General features: G+C 35.5%; 1 long non-coding RNA gene across 1 annotated transcript in view; it reads right to left on the bottom strand.

Moving 5' to 3' along the window:
- Window positions 1-22,457, bottom strand: part of LOC113255035 (uncharacterized) — a 137,310-nt gene that overhangs the window by 106,859 nt on the left and 7,994 nt on the right. The window contains exons 2-3 of the long non-coding RNA XR_008957479.1: window positions 8,415-8,516; window positions 7,402-7,489 (exon numbers count right to left, since the gene is read on the bottom strand). This is a non-coding gene — a long non-coding RNA (uncharacterized LOC113255035). The remainder of the gene's footprint in view (window positions 1-7,401; window positions 7,490-8,414; window positions 8,517-22,457) is intronic.

The raw sequence follows: 22,457 nt of genomic DNA, 5'->3' as shown, positions 1-22,457 counted from the left end.
TTTGTGAGGTATAGTCTCTATCTAAAAGTCTGAATAGCTAGACAGAACAAAATGCCTGAGTGGAGAAGAAATACTAATTCTGAAAGAATCATTTCAGGTTGTAAGTTTGGTGACTTTGGGCAAACGGGAAGAGACAGTACTTTGAGGGAAGAGCAAGACTGTGGGAGAAGTCCTATAGCAGACACTCAGGATGGCTTAGAGCTCTCAGGACCAGACTGCAGAGCCACGTGAAGTCCACAAGAACAGAACCTTAGCCAGCACTCACATCCCTCTCAGATCTGGATGACTTACCACAGAAGGTTTTACTATAAATTATAGCCTGAAGGATAAAATGTCATTTTTTCCAACTCCAAAAAGAGAAAATAGCATGATACATAGCAAAAGATTGAGGATCAAAGTGGATGTTCATACAAGATGCAAACCTGCACCTTCCCCTATCCTTCAGGGCTCTTGAGGAAGTAGGTGTCGGGGGTCAAGAAAAGCTGTGTCTTCTGTATCATGAGAAACTCGAGGAAACAAAACTAAGACAAAAGCAAGTAAAGCAAAAATAAAGAAATAAAAGAAACCCTCATTCTGTGTATACCACCAACACCTTCTTTTGAATCTGAAATAGCATGAGAGAATATTTCCAAGTATTCTGCATCCCCCGGACTTGAGGCTGAGTAGAAAAGTAGGTCTAAAGAGGCCTCCCTGTGAAATAAAGGTAACAGCAATCACCCGGTGAAACTACAGAGCAAACATAAAGATGATTCAACTGTTGGCATGTAAGTCCCTGCCCACCTCACTCACCTTCCAAACCCAGAAGATAGAAGGGGAAAACAATGGAGGAGAAGGCAAAATACTGAATTGACTGATTACCTAACCAGTGGAATAGACAGAGGGAGGGGCAGAGACAGAGAGAGACAGAAGTGCTTTTACCTTAAGTTGGCATTAACTTTCTAATAAAAGCAGAAATTAGGACCCACTACCTAAGTATATTTACAAAAAATAAAATTTTACTTTGGCAATTTGTGTTCACAGACCATGAACTTTTTACCTACTCTACCAGTGGAGACACCTCAATACAATAATGACCATCTTACAATATAAAGTTAGTACCATTATATGACCGCAGTACTAACAAATTGTTTTTCATGTTTTGAGAATGCTTGAGCAAGAGAAAATACTAAGGAAATGTGTATTTCCTAAAAGAAGAAGAAAAAGAAACAGTTCTCTGTGAGAATTTAAATATTGGAATATGGTAACTTGTGAGATGGGGGAAATGCCATCCATGTTGGCTTGAGTGAAAGGAAAAGGACAAAAAAAAAATGAATACAATAGCTACTACCTAGACTGCAATTATTAACCTTTTAGAAGAAGAGGGATTAAACTAGATGATTTCTCAAAGTACAATCTATGGCTGTCATTCTATCATTCTATGGCTCTTTGATGTCAGAATGCAATTCAGGGCTTTTGAAGTGTATTAGAAAACCCAGTACAACTTGCTGACTCCTGGGCCACGAGCCAACCTGAGTCTTATGAAAGAAAGTGTCAAGGATGGCATTCACTAAGGATGCAAAAATCACCCAAAGAAATAGATGAAAGAGGGAATAAGATAGTGAAGGATGCATTAGGAAGGAAAGTAAATTGTGGAGATGTAAGAGACTCAGGCAGAAACAAGCAGAATTAAGATGGCATATATAAAGTATAGTTCATATCTGGTTTTATCCATTTAGGATACCTGAATTTTGAATGTTAGTAGATAAGTATGTTGCAGAAATAGCACAGGAAATTATAGAACTGTGTCTAGAAGAATTTCTTAAAACAGACTGCTATGAAGAAAAAGCTTTATTGAGAAATCTGAAATCCTGGAAATAAAGTATGTGTGTGTGTGGGGGGGGGAGTGTGAGAACTCTGAAGACCTAACCTTTTAGCAAATTTCATGTATACAATTGATTATTAACTATACCTTCCGCACTGCACATTAGATCTCTAGAATTTATCTATCTTATAAGTAAAAGTGTGTACCTTATGACCAATATCTCTTCATTTCTCCCACCTCCTTGCCCCTGGCAACTAAATTTCTACTCTCTAAGTTCAAATTTTTTTGTTCCCACATAAGTGATATCATGTAACATTTGTCTTTTTGTGTCTGTTTTTTTTTTCACTTAACATAATGTCCTCCAAGTTCATTCACACTATCAAAAATAACAGGATTTCCTTCTTTTTAAAGACTGAATAATATTTAAATTTCGTTAGCAGGCTTCAAGAACTGTGGGGATGTGAGACGGGCCTGGCTAAGGAGTTCAAACAGTGAGGGGTTTGAACAGTAAGGAGTGGGGAAGGAATAGATAGGTAAGGAGCTCTGCATTTCACCTCATTAAGAAAGTGAGGAAATGTTAACCCATGTCACTCCCCATAAAGTCTCTATTATAATCTTTTCTAAAATTGATCTTTCATTTTCTTCCCGTAGATAACATCATGGCTCACTCTATCAACTCATTCAGGTATTAAGTCAAAGACCTACTGCTTCCCTCTTCATCCTATTTAAATCTCAGACTCCACCCAGCTTTATGTATTCCTTTCCCTGGTTTTATTTTTCTCCTTAATGCTTATCATCAGTAATGAAGTAGATTTTTTCTTTTTTTTTTTTTACTCTATGTGTTTTGCTGCTCTGTTCCCGGCATCAGAACAGTGCTAGAAAAATATAGTATGAATTTAATAAGTATTTCTTTAATTGAATTCAATTAAATTATCCCAACTCTGCTGATCCTTTTCCTTCTGACAATGATTTTATGAGCCATTACCACTAAATACTTAACCTTTGAAATTAAAAAAAACAAAACACAGTTCACTTTAAGTAGAAACTACATCAATTTATTTCCACAGAGACTTTGCTTCTCTCTGAGATGTTCTGCAATATGCTGACTGACAGCTTTACTTGTTTTCCACAGAAATAGTGTCTGTCTGTCTGCTTAGGCTACAGCTCCCTCTATCCTGAAATGCCCTACTTACTTTAGGGTCCTTTGCCATGTTAACTATGAAGGCAAGAGAAAGAGAGTTCTGTCATGTGGAATTTGACTGAAAATAGGCTCCTTCATATATAGGTCCTTAACATTTCCTGTGTAATTCCAGTAAATATTCACTGGAAGCAATTTTGTATAATCAGTTCGAGGTATTCCCTGCAAAATAAGCCCAGAGACAACGATGTGCATGCAGGAAGTGCACAGAGCCATATTCTCAGGACGTTATCTACGAGGGTGCACATGAAGCAGGATTGGAAAGACAAGAAGGAAGAATTGGATACCGTAGGAACACAAGCATCAGACAAACCCACAGTTGATCTAAGATGGGGATGGTGTTTCAGAGAATTCCTAAATCAGGGCACAGCAGCTAGCCCTCTGTTGCTCCACATCAGCCATAGTAGGATGCTGACCACTCCTGGGGAGGGATCATGGAGCCTTGGGGGGCTCAACTCCCTTCAAAGAAAGCATTTCTGGGAGAAGCAATTCAGCTACCAGTCATTATCATGCAACACTCCTGGTTTCTAAGGAATGAGTGTTTCCTGGGGGCATATCTAGCATTTACCACAAACTGCATACTCATTTATGAGATTAACATATGGGATGAGATATAAAGAAATTACAAGATTCCTTTCTTGGAGGTAGATAGAAGAATGGGTATAAAATGGAGCAGGTATCATAATTATAACATATAATAATATCTTATTATAAGATCTAGGAGATATAGTACTAACTGGTTTATATTTTTGCCTGATTTTAGGGAAAAAAACAAAGATTTTTTTTCTGTTGAAACAAGCAATTATTAGTATGGTTTGTATTAAATAATTAATAAATATATTTTCTTTATGATCATTAATGAAAAATTTTTGCAATTGTCATTGTCTTATTATAGTTGTCATATATATTCATAATGAAAATTTAAAAATATTTTTAAGGCATAAAAAGAAAAATAAGAACGCAAAACCCCACTACCCCAATGATGCTTGTTACCACTTGGTTATAATTCTTTCAAGGTGCTAAGGAGTCAGTCTCTCTCTCTTTCATTCTCTCATTTTCTACACATACTATATATGCATATATATATATATATATACACACTCATATTACATTCATTTATACTATTTTTATCACAAAGTACACATTATTCTATAACAACTAGATTTTATTTAAAGTATCATAAGTATTTTACTAACTTCAAATATTTTTATAAAATACTATTCTACTGGTTACACATTATTTTATTATACGTATGCATTTTAATTTCTGTATTTCACTAGGTTACCATAATTCATTTAAACAATGAACTATTGTTTTTGATACTGACAGATAACACTTTAAGCTCTTTAATTTTTTCTTAAGCCTTGGGCAGGCTTTCCTGAAACCCAGTTACTGGAGGATATATGACAACATATTTTACACGACATGTTTATAATTCCTCAATATGTTCCTCAGCATGTAAGAAAGCTTTGAGGCAGAATATATCTTTGAAGGTAATTAACACACTAAAATGTTGAGCCTCTTAAACATATGATTATTTGTGTTGTTTATATTTTGTTGAATCCAATTTTTATTATTAAAGAAACTCAGCAATTACTATCAACTTCCCTAAGAGAGAATATGCTCTTTAATCTTCATTCACATAACTGAAGATTATTGGATATAAAGTTCCTTGTGCCTTATTTAAATACCTCCTTTAATAAGAAATGCACAGTATTAATTAAATATTTAATTCTGGGTAGCTTGTCAGCACTCTGTATTGCTACTGAAGGCACATTAACGGGGATAATTAGAGAAATTGGTGATGTACTAGATAGGAATTCTTAACATTCACTTACAGTAAACTCATTTTGTGTAGTAATAAGCTTTGTCATTACAAATGAAATGCACCACCTGGTACAATTAGCCTTATGTCTCTTATTTTTTAGTACATCTCAGAACTGTAGTACAATGTTAGAATTTGCATTGTTAAAACTCAAACAAAATGCCAGAACTTGATTCAAAAATGTCTTTTATACCAAGACCTGGGGTCATTTAATGTACATATTCCAGTTAGGTGTCATGAACTTTTTAAAGACAGCATAGTGTTGAAAAAATAATGGCAAAAGTTTAAATATAAGTAGTAAAATTTTCAAGTAAGAGTACCTGACTCATGTAATCCAGTGAAAATTAGAGTGTTATATTAACTACCCATTTAAAACTACAGATTTAATGCAATCCCTATCAAAATACCAACAGCATTTTTTACAGAACTAGAATGAACAATCCTAAAATTTGTATGGAACCACAAAAGACCTTGGATAGCCAAAGCAATCCTGAAAAAGAAAAACGAAACTGGAGGTATCATAATTACAGATTTCAAGTTATATTACAAAGCAGTAGTAATTAAAATAGTATCGTATGGCATAAAAATAGACATATAGATCAATGTAATAGACCCGAAAACTCAGAAGTGAACCTACAATTATATGGTCAATTAGTTTTTGACAAAGCCAGAAAGAATATCCAATGGGAAAGAGACAGTCTCTTCAACAAAGAGTGTTGGAAAAACTGGACAGCAACATGCAGAAGCATGAAAATGGAACACTTTCTTACAGCATACACAAAAATAAACTCAAAATGGATTAAAGACCTAAATGTGAGGCCTGAAACCATAAAAAATCCTTGAAGATAGCACAGGCAGTAATCTCTCTGACATCAGTCATAACAAAGTTTTTCTAGATATGTTTCCTGAGGCAAGGGAAATAAAAGTAAAAATGAACTATGGAGACTAGGTCAAAATAGAAAGTTTCTGTACAGCAAAGGAAGCAATCAACAAAACTAAAAGACAACCTATGAAATGGGAGATTATTTGCAAATGACATATCCAATAAAGTGTTAATATCCAAAATACATAAAGAACTTATAAAACTCAACAGCCAAAAACCAAATAATTCAAATGAAAAATGGGCAGAAGACATAAAGAGACATTTCTTCAAAGAAGACATATGGCCAACAGACGTATGCTTAACATCATTTATCAGGGAAATGCAAATCAAAACTACAATAAGATATCACCTTACACTTGTCAGAATGGCTAAAATCAAAAACACAAGAAGTAACAAGTGTTGGGGGGTATATGGAGCAAAAGGAACTCTCTCGTACCGTTGATAGAATGCAAACTGGTGCAGCCACTGTGGAAAACGATATGGAGTTTTCTTAAAAAGTTAAAAATAGAACTACCCTACAATCTAGTAATCGCACTACTGGATATTTACCCAAAGAATACAAAAACACTAATATGAAGGGCTACATACACCCTATGTTTATTACAGCACTATATACAATGGACAAAATACAGAAATAGCCCAAGTGTCCATCGATGGATGGATAACAAAGATGTGGTGTATATATACAATGGAATAATATTCGGCCATAAAAAAGAATGAAATTGCTATTTGCAACAACATGGAATTAGAGAGTATAATGCTAAGCAAAATAAATCATTCAGAGAAAGACAAATACCATATGATCTCACTCATATGTGAATTTTAGAAACCAAAAATATGAGCAAAGGAAAAAAAGAGAGAGACAAACCAAGAAAGAGACTTTTAACTATAGAGAACAGCCTATGGTTATCAGAAGGGATGTGGGTTGGGAGATAAGGGAAATAGGGGAAGGAGATTAAAGGGTACACTTACCATGATAAAAAATAGATAAATACATAAATAAATAAAATCATAAAAAGAATGTTATATTAAAATAAAAACTGAACACAATTAATTATATAAGTGTATTAAACATGTAAAGTAAATTAAAGTAAAACTGTGTAATAATATTTAGCCAAAGCATATAGATTATCTTCCCAACATACCATGGGAAGATGGGAGGAAATCTGAACTTATTAATTAACTTGAGAACCCCACTTAGTAGGATGAATATAGCACTGTAGACATTAAATTTAGGACAATGATGATTCCAATAAAACAAAGGTCAAAAATACACGTAGTAAATTTCTCACTTATGAGGCAAGTTCTAAGGGTACCTCATTCTCCATCTCCCAAATTTCATTAAAATCACTATGGGACATATGTGACAATAAAAATCACAAAAGCTCTGAAGTCTAAAAATAAAAATAGGAACAAAATAGTATCTGTATCTCTTGATAACTTAGAAGACAACTTAGGCAGTGCTTTCAAAGTGTGCAGATGTAACCCTTCCAGGGAAAGACTGGGAGATGGGCCATTTTGCTTGTTCCCTCCACACTGAGCTGGTGGAAGGGTAGGAGTATGTCTGCTGGGAGTGCCTCTCTGCTCATTAGCAACTCTTCCTTTGTTTGCTGTAGTCTCCTAGGTCTCGCAGACCCTAGGCTAAGTAAGGTTGGGAGTTCCTTACCAAAGAATGTGTCTTCAGTCTTTCCTACCTGTTTTTGATGTTTGTGTTTTCTCATCCACCCATGTGTCTGTAGAAGGGCATTCTGGATCTCCCCATGGTGCCATCTTAGTTGAAACCTAAAAAAAATGTTTTGATTGGATGACAGGCATTGGAAACTTTAAACTGTTGATTATTGAATTTTTTATCTGACTTTTGACGATGTTGGACTTTGTTTTGACAGGCTGTTGACTTGCATGAAAATCCTATCGTTCAGGGAGAGTTTAGAGGAGGAATCAACAAAGTTTCTGTAATACAAAGGCCAGACAGCATCTATTTTAAGTTTTGCAGGCTGAATGGTCTCTATCTCAACTAATCAACTCTGTTGTTGTAACATGAAAACGTCCATAAATAATATGTAAATGAATGAGAAGAGCTGTGTTCCAATAAAACTTTATTTACAAAATCAGGCAGAGAGTCAGATTTGGTTCTTAGTTTGCTGACCTCAGTCTACAGTAATCTATTCTAGAAGAGTAGTTCAGCCCAATTACTAAAGCATGGCCTTGCATCTCTTCTAAATGCCCTATGCGTGTAATGAGGTTTCTTCACTGTGATTGCTGGATTTCAGAAGAATCCATGGCCCTGTTTAAGATAGAGCAATTGTTTGGCTTACAGTTACTTGACAATTATTCTTTCCTCTGAAATTTTTCTTTGCCTGCTCTCATGGAGTTTAACTTTACACTGGTAGATTGGTATTCAGCCTAAGACTCCAAAGGATCCTTATGCAGATTTCCAGAGCTTTCTCTGTGTAACTCTCTCCTCACTGGTAATCTGATTCCAATAGTCTAGCCACCATAGCTTCTCCAAACTTCAAACTAGGTCTTTTGTTTCGCCTTCCCTGCTCTAGGATTTCAAAAATTGCCTGTAGGGAGAAAGCCAGAGTGATTGAGAGCAGATAATTCTCATTTCTCTTCTCTCACAGACTTGTGCTATCTGCCACCCAGTATCTGAAAACAAATGTTTTGTTGAATTTCTAGTTGTTTATGGAGGGAAGTAAGATCTTACCTGAAGTCCTCTGTTGTAGTTTTTATGAAGAAACTTTTCATCAAGACACTCACTAACTATGCGCTTTTTTTTTTTTCCTTTGAGGAACACTTCTGGAAAATCCTGAAAAAAAAATAGATAGATTACCGTTCTTCTCTAAAATCCACAAAAACTTAAAGGACTCTGTAAGTTTTCCAGCGTGTTCTGATGGCAGAGTCTTACTTTGAAAGTATACCTTAGCAACACTGTATAGCCAAAAATGCTCCTATATAGTAAGCATGCATGTTGCTTGTTTGGAGAATTAAAACCACAACTATGTAAAAAAAAAAAAATTAAAGTTTAAAATTTCATTGCATATTCTCATTGATTCTACCAGCTAGAGAAGTAGTTAGTGGGAAATTTGAAAGAAAAATCAAGTTTTAATAGTGACTTTAGGAGTTGTTGCCCTGATTATCAGCCTCTATACCTAATATTGTCTCTTTTTTCCTAAAAAGAGGTGATATTAATATTTATAGTCCTTATAAATTCCACCTTTCTTCCTTCTCCATTTGCTAATGCTGTATTTTGGGATTTCAAATATTAAAAAACCTGCTTTCACTGTCACTTTCTTGAGAAAGATAGCTCGTGTGTAGTCGTAAAGCTGCCCTGGCAATGCAGTTAGTGATATAATCTCTCCATTAAGTAAGCTCTGCTATCAAAGCAGAGAGAATTTAAGGACCCAGATATAACCATGGAGAGAAGCTAACAATTTAATAATCGTTAACTTTCTGAAAAAAATTTTTAAAAAACTTTTTTAAAATTTGAATAGCCAAATTGTATATGATAGCTATATTAGGGTTCTCCAGAGAAGCAGAACTAATAAGCTATACATATAGAGAGACAGAAGGAGGGAGAGAAAGAGAGAGGGAAAGAGACAGAGAGAGATTTATTATAAAAAATTGGCTCATACAATTATGGACACTGGTGAGGCCAAAATCTGTAGTGTGAACCACCAGGCTCAAGACAGAGAAGAGTCAATGGTGCAGAAGTCCAAAGGCAGTTTGCTAAAGAATTCCTTCCTTCTCAGGGAGGTTAATCTTTTTGTTCTATTTAGGCCTTCAACTGATTTCATGAGGCCCACCTACTTTATAGAGAGCAATCTGATTTACCCAAAATTCATCAATTTAAATGTTAATTTCATCCACAAACAGCTTCCAAATTGACACATAAAATTAACCATTGCAATAGCATTTACATTAATCCCTTAAGCCTTATTGACAAAAAAATAGGCAACTTAAAATGAATGTCTGAAAGACTAACAAGGACATACTCACTTTATAGGATGTAATAAAGAGGAGCAGGGGGAGGTTATAGAAAAGCATTAGAAGGGGAAACACTGAAAATTTGATGTAAAAGAAAACAGTAGTATTTTTTGTTTTTTGTATTCTATTATTAAATCTCTAGAATGTTTACTATTGTCCCAAATGCCTTGCACATCAGTGGCACATAGGATAGCTGTGGAAACTCAGGAGTACTAATGACTTTCAGATACTTTAAAGAATCATGTGTGAAAACTCTACAATTAGTGTGACAATTAATAAGCAGTTTGAATCACACAAGGGTAAGAGATTTTTCAACCTTAGCGTTTGGTGTTAACATTCCTAAAGAGAAAGCAATATTACACACAGCAATAATTCAACTTTGGTAAAGGTGTTCCTATTCTGACTCCTAATCTACAGGAATCAGATTGATTTTTTTTTTTTTTTTTTTTTTTTTTTTTTGCTTTTTCTAAACCTCTCCTATTGGTCCCAAGGTAAGAGTCAAAGTAATTTGTGAGGAGTTCTCCCCAGCTATCTTTCTTCTTCTCCATGGATACTTAGAATGTATACAATTCCTATACTCCTTTGATTCTTATTTTCCACCCTCAAAACTTTATCCAGTGACTAGGAATATTTTGGTTCAGCTATGCAGTCATACTGGGTGAAATGGGAAATAAAGAAGAAGAATCTTGTACCTTTTGTGTCAAACATAGCACTCTTCCAAGCGCTCAAAGTTAATCGAGCCACCCCTATTTTCACAAGCTTTTAAAACACTCACTCAAACACTGTCTGTCTTCAATCTATGAAAAAATGATAAAATGGCTCCTAATTCATTTGCATTTTTATATCTTCATTCTTTCAAATAACCTGTCAAATATCTTTACAGCTCTCATACCACATTTTATTTTTATATTTGGAAACAATACCTATGTAAACATTAGAGTGAGTAGATTATGGTAGAATAGTATCAATTAGATCTTTTTTCATTAATCATACATTCGAATGTGTCCTTTCAGGCTTTCTATATGAATTTTCCCATGGCAATATGAAAACATTTAGGTAACTGTTGCTGAACATTATGTGCAACCGTGTGATCATTCATGAACATTTATATGAATCTTTCATTGCCCATCCAAATACATGCCACATTGAGCATTCAATATGTTTGAATGTGCAATCTCTCACAAAAAAATAATCTTTCTTCAAACCATAATGTTAAACATTACCTTACTATTGGGCTTTTACTATTGTATTAGAGTGTGATTCTGCACTTATTATCTTTGGGATTTTGTGCTATGAGCCATGGGATGCTCCCATACAGTGGTGCCCGGATCAATGGACCTGAGCTTTATTACCCCACTGCAAAGAGAAAATAGAGCAGAGGTGCTTGCCACTTATATCACTGTCTCTTATTTTGATTGTTTCATTTAGACAGTAAATCTCAGTAGCATTAAAGGTGATGTCAAAGTTAAATATTGTGAAGGATTTCCAAAATTAACAATGGGCTGCTTCAATCTGCAAGATGAACAAAATCCACTTAAAACTGTAGGTGGTATTTATTTTTTCTTCACTTCTTTTTATTTTCCTTTAAGCCTCCAAGAATTATTTAAATATCCCATTTTTCTAAAGCCTACAAAGATATTGGGCTTGCTGAGGTTAGCCTTAGCAAGCATCAGAAAAAGCTGTCTTTGCTAAAAATCCTGAGTTTCTTGAAAGAAATATATTCTTGTTCTTATAGAAATGTTAAATAACAAAACTCTAACACATGTAACTTTAAATAACGTCACTTGTGTGAATATTAATGACAGTACAGAATAAAAGCTAATGAAACCTGAACCAACTTACTTAAGACTCTGAGAAATTATAGTAACAACAGGAAGGAAAAAAGTCACAAAATTGTTACAAATGCAAAATCAAGAAGGAGTGACAAACCAACACAATGTCATTCTCAATCACCTTTGGTAGTTTATAATACAACGTGCTACTTAAACCCTTAAGGACTGAGACACTCATTCTCCCACATTTTGAGAATGCCAATAGCTGAGTCTCTCTCTAGAAATTTTTTTTAGCTAAAGAGAGCATCTACACTCAAGTCATATCCCATCCCAAAGTAGAAATCTACCCATTGTCAACACAGAAGTGTAAAGTCATAGCTCCTTTGTCTCAAGGCAAGGCCACTCTAAAGGGCCATTCCAACTCCACTGCTTCCCATGAAACCATGTAAGTTCATCCTTGTAACTGCTTTGAAGTTCTCTTTCTCTCTTTAACCAATTCTAGTGCCTTTACTCATACAAAATGTTGATATTGAGGGTACAGACCAAAACACTTCTCACAGGCAAATCTCCATTTCAGTATGTTTTCCATACATCCTGACTTAAGACAATCAGTATCAGTAGTAGTCTAAGTAGACAGGTTTTAATGTGGGACTCTGAAGCTGAATGCTCTGCCAACAAGCGGGCAAGGAGAACTCTATAACTGGCAGTAGGTGGAGCTCTTCAATTATAGCAGAGCATTTGTTAAAACTCCCCTGTGGTGAACTGGTTTGGTATGCTGGTCCAAATGAATGCACTCACAAGGGCAGCATCTCAGGTTTTTGAGTAGCTCAGGGAAGTATTAGAAGGAAATTGCATCAGATGTCTCTTACTGAGTGACTTTGATGCATCAGAGAAGACCAATAAAAGGCTGTGGGTGATTAATCACCAATTGAAGGTGAAGTGTAAAATTCAGAGCGCCTCCTTGGCAGCTAATAAAGAGGCTCTTATCTCCTGCAGCTGGAGGCAGGGAAAAAAAAAAAAAAAACCTGAGACTTTGGCCCAGAAATTAATTATAATAGTAGCAGAGAGCTTTCTAGAGAAGGCTGAATTGTCAGTCTTTCCAACAAAGGCAGTGTCAGTGATAGATTCTTAGTTGAAGGGAGTGAGACCACGAGGCCTGAGCTGGGGACATCTGGGTTGATGAACTCATAAACCTTAACTCAAGATCCCTTGAATCCTCTGGGCTTGAAGAAAAGGCCCGTTTCTTCTGAGAAAAGACTAGCATGCCTCCATTGCTTGAAAATGATGCAATGATCACTGCTTCATAGGACATCATGAACACCCCTCAGCACCTGGATATAGCTCCCCATTTAGCCTCTAAGCTAGGAAAGTGTGAAGCATGCCAAGGAAAATAAGGGACTATACCCCCAAGGGAACTTGAGGGCACTTCCCAATAAACTTCTAGTGGGTTCTGTAGGACCTAGTCATTATACACTTGAAGGAGCTAGAAGAACATGATTGGGGCTGAATCCTGAGGGTCTTATATCAAAAAGGTAGAACATGAGTTGGATAATGATTTGTGTAATTGATAAGAAGGAACTATCCCATTATAAAGAATTTGAGACCTTGACAAAGACTTCAGAAAATAATGCTAATACACTGTCAAGATGATTCCTGGAAGTTTAGAGTAAATGACAGCCAATAATAATTAGAGTAGAAAAGCCAAAACTATCATAGCAGACAAGAAAAAGAGGAATTTAAAAATTTCACAAAAATGGCCAAGCTACTGGATATACTATATAAGGCTAGAAAACCTACCAGTTAACTGCATTCCAAGGGAAAGCCTGGAATACACCCCAACTACAAAAGCAGTAGTAATGCACTGGTAAGAGAAACAGCATCATCCTTGAGACACTGAATGGCACCTGTCTTCTGTTGGTAGGGCTCATAGTAATAAATTCTGTTACAGAACTGTGTTCTCAGAAGGTAAGGAAGATGATAGAATCTAGAAAATATAGAGGCCAAAGGCAACATCTAACCATCAGAAGCAAAGTGGGTGCAATTGCCATAATGAGAGGAAAAATTAGAGTGGCTTTTATGGGTACTCCCAGAGAGTTAGGAAAATGGTCACCTTTCAAACAATGTGAAATCATACAAATAGTACCAGGATTAATCTAAAAAACAGGCGGTAAGATCAAGATTTGGAACTGACTGACTTGCTACCCAGCAGGCAGAGAGGATGCAATCTTGAAAGGAAGGTGGGACTCCTAATAATCTCACCAGCGGTAACCTGGAATGTCCCAGTGGGTGAGAACATCTTTGCAGGTGTGATGATATACATGTTGGAGGCAGAAGGAATAAATGTGGAATTCAATGTGACTTTCTTGGACATTTCCTATTACTCCTTTCTTCTAATGTAATTTGAAGAGACACATGGAGCAACCTTGCCCGAGAAAGATAATGATTACCAAGGAGTCAGAACACTCATGAATGAAGGTTTGGGTCAAACCACTAAGTAAGCCACCAAGACCTTCAATGGTGATAGCTGAGGGCTAGAGGAGGAGACAGACAATAAATATAGGATACAGCCCTGTGACCATCTGCAGTGATGGGGGCTGTATTTGCTTAACTAACCACTGCCTTTTAAGTTTCCTCTTAGACGGAGAGACCCATGAGAATCCTAGAAGAACTGCTTCTTAAACTAGGGTAGAGAAATGAATCTGGGGCAGAGACTAGGCAGGGATGGGTAGTGGCAAGTAGCCATGAAAATGTACTGCTGACATGACCTGCTGCAGAAAGCATAAATGATAGAAAACCCCGGGTGCTACACTATGAACTTACCACCCCATTCCTGCCAAGGCCACACTTCCTATAGGCTACTTCTGACTAATGAATATTTAGGGCAGAAATACTCATGCCCTCTAATGGGCAACTTTGTTTCAAGGATTCTCCATATACTTGACCAAAACTCTCATAGAATTGTACTAAAGGCTGAGATTTCATTTCCTACACAGCCCTCCTCCCTTCCCTCTTCCTTCACAGGGGTAAGACTTGCATAAATTTGATGATTCTCCCTGCCTCCTCTGGCTGCCCCCTGGTATTCCTCATAATCCCTTCCTCCAGTATATATTTTGCATGTCTAATCCTGCCTTGGCTTCTGCTTCTTGAATGAAATGAACTAGCACATATGTGATCTCTAAGAAAAGGGAAATGCTTGAAGCAAGCCTCATGTTCACATTAATTTCTGAACATACTCCATGTTCTGGATTGAAATGCAGGAAGTTAAAAACCAAAAAGGATACAGTTTGCTGAACTGCAGAGAAGATACTTGTGTTCTAGACCCATAAATTGGCTGGAATTTTCAGATAAGTAACAAAAGAGGTAGAAATATGCAGAGCAGGAGCCCCAGAATTTCACATGGAGTTTCCCACACACTACTGCTTGAAGGCAGGGCTGCACATGTACACAGGGAGTCATTTGTTTGTTTGTTTGTTTGTTAGGGAGAGAGAGAGGGAGTGGGGAGGGGAAGAGGAAGAAGAGAGAATCTCAGGCAGGCTCCACACTCACTGACACTCCATGACCGTGAGATCATGACCTGAGCCGAAATCAAGAGTCTGACACTTAACCTACTGAGCCACCCAGGTGCCCCCACAGGAAGTCTTAATAAGACCTAATAGGGAGTAACTGCTGCAGGATGAGAGCTATAGAGACACTAGAGGTCATGTAAGGATGGAAGACTTTGGAGTTATAACATATCCAACACTTCCTATAATATGTTATCTATTCCCAATAGCCAGTCTATAATAATAAAAAAAAAAAATGAGACATGCAAAACATGTGACCCACAATCAAGCAAAAAAGGGTGCACAGAAACATAACCTAATGTAAGCCAGATATAGAAATTATCAAAAAGACTTTAAAACAGCTATAACAAATATGACAAAGGTGTTACAGGGAAAATTGGACATGATGGATGAGCAGATGGGGACTCTCAGAATCGAAACAAAAATCTATAAAAGTGAATCAAATGGAAACACAAAAATATAAATATCTGAAATGAAAAATTTAATGAGCAAGCTTAGTGGGAGATTAGATATAGCATAAGAAAATGTTAGTGAATTCGAACACAGTCCAATAGAAATGACCAAACCTAAAGAATAAAGAGGGAAAAAAAAAAAGTTGGAAGGAAAATAAAAAAAAAGCCTCAGTGGCCAGTGTTAAAATAGCAAGTAGTATGATACATGTCATTGTCATTGGTGTTTCATAGAAGCGGAAAGAAGAAAATGGGCCAGAAAAAGAGGTCAAGAATGATGGCCAAAACTTTCCCAAACTTTGTGAAAAACATCAACCTATGATCCAGAAAGCTTTTTAAACGACTCCTACGCACATAATAGTCAGAGTGTTGGAAATTAAAGATAAGAAGCAGAATGCTGAAGAAAGCCAGATTAAAAGGCACATACTTATGGAGGAACTAACAGAAGATTCACGGCTGTCTTCTCATAAAAAGAAGGGAGGGAGAGAGAGAGAGAGAAATAAATACAATGAAACAACATCTGCAAAATGCTGGAACAAGAACAATAAATATTATCCCATAGGTGTTCTATATCAAGCAAAAGTGTCCTTCCAAAAGTTGGGTGAAAAGAAGAACATGTTGCCAGCAGACCTGAATTACAAAGGATATTAAAGGACGGGTGCCAGGAGAAGAAAAGAGATGTCACATGGAAATTCATCTTTGCATGAAATAATAAAGAAAGAAAACCAAGAAGATGGTAAATATATGGATAAATATAAACAAATATTTTTAGTTTGTGCTATCTGAAATTTTTTAAAAGTCTATGAATTGAAGCAAAAACAATAACATTGTATTGTGCAGTTTATGATATGTGCAAAGGGAAACTATATGACAAAAGCAACAGAGGTAATAAATAGAAGTATATACTTGCAATTTTCTTACATTTTACATTAAGTGTCGTAATATTAATTATATGTTTTAAGAATGAACATTCTAACTCATAATCTCCTTCATGGAGATAAAAAGTACAGCATAGAGAATATACTCAATCATATTGTAATAATGTGCCCATGCTCAGGGGGAACACTGAGTAATGTATAGAATTGTCAAATCACTATGTCATACAACTGAAACTAGTGTAGTATTATATGCCAGTTATATTTCAAAAAAATGAACATTCTAACATACTCTATAATAATAGAAATATGCCTAAATATGTAAATAAAATAAAATAAATTGGTAAAAAAAAATTGGAATAATCCAAAAGACAGGAAAAGAAAGAAAAGAACAAAAAAATGGATCAAGTATAAATGTAATATCAAATTAGTATATCTAAACCAAAGTGTATTAAATATTGGTTAAAATTAAAGACTTCAAAAAACACAAAATAGACTAAACACTCCAATTAAAATGAAAAAATTGTAAGACTCGATTTTAAAAAAAATCAAGGCTTAATTATATGCTGCCAATAAATTCTCCCTAAGTATAAAGGCAAAGATAAGTCGAAAGTAAAAGAAGAAAAAGGGTATATGATATGCAAATTATCAACAAACAAAACATTGAAAACTCTTAAAACCAAGTCACGAAGGAGTAGGTACTACATAAATCCATTCTTATGGAATTTAAGAACAAGATAAACTAATCTATGGTAAGATACATGATAAAGAATCACTGCATATGGTAGATGGAGTTTGGAGAGAAGTACAGACGGCATTTCTAGGCTGATGGAATGTTCTATGCTCTGACCAGAGTGCCTATTATTGCTTATGGATTTTACCAAACTCATCAAATTGTCCCCTTAAGAATACATCTCACTGACTGTAAATTATATCAATAAAATTAGAATGATTCTCGCTAAAGTCCGACAGACAATGAGAGAGAGTTAACTAAACTCATTGTTATGTTTTGTGAACACCTATTCTCATAGCTAATCGTTCCTTTGTTTAGTTCTTTCTCCCCTTAACAGCTATTTTGGGTTGTTGGCTTGATATTCCAGAGTTTTGATGTCAGTCTTTCAAACGTAAAATTACTAATTTTTTCAAGTGATATAATTAAGGGAAAATTTTCTCTAAGACTCAGATTCATGTGTATGTCATGTCTGTTCTCTGGAATTACAATGAGGTACACCCTCTCAAATGTTAGAATGGATGTAGCAATGGTTGCTTCCTGAGAGTGAAATTTTAAAATTAAAAAACAGACACAATGTTATACGAAGGAGACAGAATAGCTACATAGCTGTGAATACTTAAATGTAACCTGATTTTGGATTAAGAATACTAAAGAATAAACATGCCAATCAGAAAGGGTTAAAATTAAACCAGAAATAGTACAGAAAAGAAACCTAAGATGTAAGTTTGGAAGCTCCTACCCAACCACAGTCCTATGAAAAGAGAGCTTTGGCCATCAGCCTTCAAATACATTTAGTCCACTGGCAAAACCATCCCCAGGCTGAGATGAATAAAACAAGCTATTAGCTATAAATAATGTGAGCCCGCCCTTTGACGCATGGAACAACATCATATATTTGAGTCAGTAAATTTGGTGGCTAGACACTGGATCATGAAAATTTTACCATAGAATTGTTACTTTGTGAGGGTTTTAGGAATATGGACTAGCTAACCTTTCTTTTCTAACAGCACTATGCCTATTACTTCAGCTATTTTTATTTTCTATGATTTTTACTGAAAAATTCTTGACATTTAATCTGTCTTTAAATCTCCTATCCCTTTGGACCCTGCAGACTGCCAGCATTTGGATTTCTACCCTTGGCAGACACATATCTATCTGCCCAGTGTGGATTTATCCCCTAAGGGTTAGTCTTCTAATGAGCTATGTGTCTATTATAACTTTTAATCTTGTGTAAGGTATCAGTGCTACCTTCCACTGGTAGATCTTACTTTTGTTGTTAAATTTTTGGATGTCCCAAATAAGGCCCACTTTTTGAGGCTGGAATCTGGAATGAGAAGGCCTGTGGCAGAGCCATAGAAGTTGCCTCATAGCCACTGACATCTATCATGAAAAAGAAATATATGTGTGTTACTGTAAACTGTGATTTGGGGATGGTCATTTATTATTAATAAAGCTAACTAATAAAATTCACATAGTGGATTAGGAAATAATCAAAATGAAATACTTCAACAGCAAACCTGAATTACTAATTTGAATGCATTTTAAATGTTGTCAAGTAAGAGTGAAAAATTCACTGTTTAAACAAAAATAAAAATAAGATTAAAGTTATTTGAAATTCACATTTATATAAAATAAGAAAAAAAACTTAAGTAAGAAGGCATATGCAATCCAGAACTACTAAAAAAATGATTTCTTTGCCTTTTGGTTATAACAATTTAGGACGAAGTAACTAGTTGGCCATCTCATCACCTAATGATCACTTCCGAGTTTTTGAAAAGAGATCACTCCTTCTCTAGCAAGCACTCACAAGTGAAAGCTATTTTTCTTTGACATGTCAGGTAGGTCATTGCCAGTAAAGGAAAGATGTCCCTTTTGGTTCCCCATTACATATACAAACAACCTTTCCATGTATGTCATCAGTGTTACCTTCACCTGCCTCCTCCTGTCATCTACAGAACACCTATTCACTCCCAGTAACCTAAATGCCTGCTCAACTCATGTAATCCACACTCACTCCCATCATTCTTAGTGACTTCCAATAATCATATAGACAATTCATCCAGCACCCTAGTTTTTCCCCTCTTCTTGTTTTTCTCATCTCTAGTAAAATTTGGTTTCACCTCAATTCAGTCTCCCATTAGTCTCCCATTCCCATAAAAATTTTGTATCTTGCACCACCATTAGCTTATTTTCCCCTGAAACCCAGTTTGTAAGTATCTCTCTGAGTACCATCTATCACCTGTTCAGCTTAGTTTCTCTGGTGGCCCCTTAAATCTACTTCATTGCATTGAAATTTTATCCCATTAGGTTATAGACTTCATCGTAATGCATCTCTCCCCTTATGTTTTCACTTTCCTTTCTTCCATCTTAGAGTATCATCTTAGTTCATCACTACTTTCATTAATTTTTTTTTAAGATTTTATTTATTTATTCGACAGAGATAGAGACAGCCAGCGAGAGAGGGAACACAAGCAGGGGGAGTGGGAGAGGAAGAAGCAGGCTCCCAGCGGAGGAGCCTGATGTGGGGCTCGATCCCAGAACGCCGGGATCATGCCCTGAGCCGAAGGCAGATGCTTAACCGCTGTGCCACCCAGGCGCCCCAACTTTCATTAATTTTTAAGTACTTACAACTTTTATTTTCTCTCCCTCTGCCACACTTGTCTGGCAAAACCTCAACCCTCATTGAACTCAAATATATAGGTTCTGTTGTCTAAAGCCTGGATAACTCAACTCAGATGGAAATAGTCATATAACCACACTGACATGTTTCTGTTTAAATTCATGAGCTCAAGCCTCAAAAAGACAAGTAGCACTACCTAAAAGGAATGCTACATGTCCTAAATAATTTTGCTTTTCCAGGCTTTGGTATAAATAATTCAGAAATATGCTTTCAGCAAATACCTTCTTATATAGTATCTTCTATTTTGCTTAATTTATTATGCACGATATAATGGCTTCCATTGTATTCTTTATTTTCTGACATTTCTGCCTAGCCATTCTCTACTTCTTGGCCTTTGTACCTGCTATTCTCTCAGCCTATAATGCTCTTACCAAGTTCAGAGCTCCCTCTTATTCTGCAAATCTCATTTCAAATGTCACTTCCTCAGAGAGCCCTTCTCTGACCATCTAATTCAAAGAACAGATTCTTTACTACCTCAATACATTGCCGTGTTACTCCTTCACAGCACTAATCACAATATGTAATTACCTCCATGTTTTTCCTTTTCTTTCCTTTTATCATATCTTTCTACTTACAGAAATTAAACACCTCAAGAAGACATTTGTCTGTTCTGTACTCTGCTGTATCTTCAGGGTCAAATATAATACCTGGCAAACAATATGTACTCAAGGAATGTTTTTTGACTAATGAGTAAATGAATATGAAAGGGAGAAAATATGCCACCCCAAAATATACTACTTTAGCATATTGATTATTTTAAATTAAAGTTACCTAAGAAATAGCAGGTATAAGAAGGACACTCTAACCTCCTTTGTTCCCCAGAAAGCAAGAAGTGAATCGCCCATGTGAAAGGTACCCTGCCTGTATCAGAAGTTAGAAGGCAATCTATCATCAGAGTTAGTGATATCAAGGCCTAGCAGGCTGTATAAACAAATCTTGTTATTTCCTCACTAATTTATTATCCTAAACTCAAAATTCTTTGTCTTGTCAATTCATCACAAATTTATTTATTTATTTTTTTGTGCCTAAAAAGTATAAAAGCTACCTGCTTTGGCCATTTCTTTGAGTCTCATATTTTTATGAGCTTCTGTATGTATAAATTAAATTTGTTTTTCTCCTGTTAATCTGTCTTATGTCTTTAATTATTAGAACAGGCAAAGAATCTAGAAGGGAAGAAAAGTCTTCCTCCTCTACAAATCAATACTATATGCAAATTACTTGAAAACATGCTAACTTATTTTTTTAAATCTGTAAAGTAAGAAGATTAATAGTAATACATGGTTTCCAAAGTCTCCCTCTTTAACCCCTTTGATTATAGGTTGTGAATAGGTGTACCATGATATTAAGTGGGTAGTTGAATCAACTCATTGTTTGAAGTATGTTTTTGTACTTGTTCTACCGCTTGTCAATAAAGAACCAACGATATAAGGCTAGTTTGATGCTTCCTGTGGGTAACTGCATCTTCAGAGGGACCTCGACATCCATGGATAAGAATCATCAACCGCCCAAACACCTCTGCTCACCTCAACGGACATATGACAGGTATCTAAAATACCAAGGACACACATTCAAAATCTTCATGCATTCTAGGTTAGTCTCCAAAGGAATTCTACACATCAGAAATGTTATTTAAAAAAACAAAGAAATGTTATAATAATCTATTCATCCCTGAGAGTTCCCTATAAGTTCACTTCTCTGTCAAAAAAATTATAGGTGAATAAATCCAATCTACTTTCTTCTTCATATCTTCATTTAACACATGAGGTCAAAGGTAAATAGTTATGCATTCAGGTCATAAAAAAAGGTGTAAAATTCCCAGACATTTTGGATCTTCCCAGTAGAATTTTAAAATGTATTTCTTTGTTTTTCTAATGATAGGAGCACAATCATAACCAATATAAGCTATCACAATTGCCTAAGCTATGTATTTGTGAACATGTGCTTAGCTACAATACCTATGCTATCCATAGGTATTTACATAAAGTTTTCTGGTGGAATGTTGGAAATAGGATTGTGGTAATGCAGAAGACAGATTAATTATTTATATTATGAAGTACAGGTCAGATGTGAACTAGACTCATTATTATTCCTTTATTCCCACAGGCTCCCTCCAATAAGTATCTATTGATTCATTCTCCCACAGCAACTTTCTCCTGCTGACAGAGTAGGCAGGCATTGCTAGACTCAGCAATCAAAATTTTAGTTCATAAGGGTTTTGTTTAGTTATTTGCTCAACTATTTACTTTACAAAAGCCAAGATTATCAAAATTTCAATCCGTTAAACAGGTAGATCATGATATGTATATCCTTGAATAGAATTATTTACTTGAAGTATTAAAAGCTCAAATACATGTAGAGACCAAGTAGGTAAAATAAGTTAATAAAAAATTCTGGAATAAACAAAAATTAGAGGGAGAGATGAAACAGCTCCTATTTAATCCCACCAAATTGTTACCACCAGAGTAGGTGAGTCTGGTATTTACAAGTCTTAGGATATTTTTGAAAATAAATTTAAAATACTGGCAACTCATTGTGTGTGTACGTGTTTGTGTGTATTTAATTTTAATTAATTTTGCAAGAAAACAAAAGTCTTCTATGGGCTTTACCAGTTAATAATGTTTACCAGTTTACCAGTTAATAATAACTTCAATAGCATTTTTCTTTAGAATTTTTAAAATAATAAACATTAAT

The sequence above is a fragment of the Ursus arctos genome, unplaced genomic scaffold (genome assembly GCF_023065955.2).
Source record: "Ursus arctos isolate Adak ecotype North America unplaced genomic scaffold, UrsArc2.0 scaffold_5, whole genome shotgun sequence".
NCBI lineage: Eukaryota > Metazoa > Chordata > Mammalia > Carnivora > Ursidae > Ursus > Ursus arctos.
This window is presented reverse-complemented; position numbering and strand designations above follow the sequence as displayed.